This window comes from Alligator mississippiensis, chromosome 7 (assembly GCF_030867095.1).
Source record: "Alligator mississippiensis isolate rAllMis1 chromosome 7, rAllMis1, whole genome shotgun sequence".
Taxonomy (NCBI): Eukaryota; Metazoa; Chordata; order Crocodylia; family Alligatoridae; genus Alligator; species Alligator mississippiensis.
Genome location: NC_081830.1, coordinates 62,972,900 through 62,974,302, shown reverse-complemented (window position 1 = coordinate 62,974,302; position 1,403 = coordinate 62,972,900).

Here is a 1,403-nt window from a genome sequence, read left to right as displayed (position 1 = left end):
TCCTGACGGTAAGTAGCCCTGAGCTGCTCACAAAGGCAGCTTTTCATATTGCTGGGGCCAACATAGGTGCTGGCATCAGCCTCTAGCTCCCCCTGGCTGAAGATTCAGGAGGAGCCAGGCAGGATCAGTTTGCCTCAAGTGGCACAATTTGTCCCACGCCAAAGTGTATGTTCAGGCACATGTGCTGAGGCACAAATCTTTGGCATAAATTTGTGCCACTGCTATTTGAGTTGCTGCAAGTGCTTATGCCTGCATGTGTGAACACACCCTGTGGCCATGTCCACATGTGCATGGACACTTGGTTCCCTGGGGACAACTAGCACCAGTGCACCTCATGCCACTGCTAATTGTTGCCAAGGAATGCACGTGCCATGCATGCTTTGGCACGTGGCAAGCTCTAAGTTACCCCAGGTGGGGTAGGGGAAGCTTGGGATAGAACTGGGTTTGCCCAGCAGCTTTACTTGGAGTCTTGGGGACCTCCTGGGCCTACAACCATGGTGATTCTGTTGTGCAGAGCCTGTTGGCATCCACAGTGCAGCTCCGGTTGGCACAGCTCCACTTTTGAGAGGAACACGCTGCCCTTGCATGTGCCACTCCATTTTTTTTTTCATGTTTTTTCCCCCTGAGATATCCAGGGGTCAAAAAAATTCTCCATGCTGCTCCCTTGCAGCATGAGCCTAAATCTGATACCTGCATCAAGCAGGTATCACATTTAAATGCGAAAAGCTAAGTCACATAATGCATATGTAGATGTGCTTATGTGCAGGAAATACACCACACTAATGTGCATTAGAGCATTTGCATGTGTGCTAAGGTGACTTAGCTATTTGCACCTAAATTTAATGTGCCTTAATGCACATTAGCATGTCCACGTGTAAACGTATGCCTAAATTGCCTGAATGAGCCTTCTTAAGCAAAGGTGCATTAAGTTTAGGCGCATGTACATACATGTGTGGACTTGCCCAGTGCAACAAAAAGGTTACTATGTGATGTATGCTAATATACTGGAAGGGTTAAATTTGGGTGTGCTATTAGCCTCAATTAAGGCAACTCATGCCAAAGTCCATAAATGTTAAAGATGAACAAATACTTGTGCAATGATATACCTCTTGGCATTTTGTATACATGCTTGCACTGTAGCATTGGGTGCTTTTAAAAGCACCTAGCTCTGTGGTGCATGCATTTGTATAAATGGCAAAATGTGCATCAGCACTGAGGCAATAGCAGCAGTGTGCTTTTGAACTAAACCACATTGAAGGTCTTTTAGTTCAGAAGTGCACCACTGCCATTTTCTGTGTGGTGACGCAAATTTTGCCTTTTATACAAATGCATGCAATGCAGTGCCAGGCACATCAGCTCACATGCAGAGCAGACTAGATTAATCAAGTCTGCTCTAACATGCT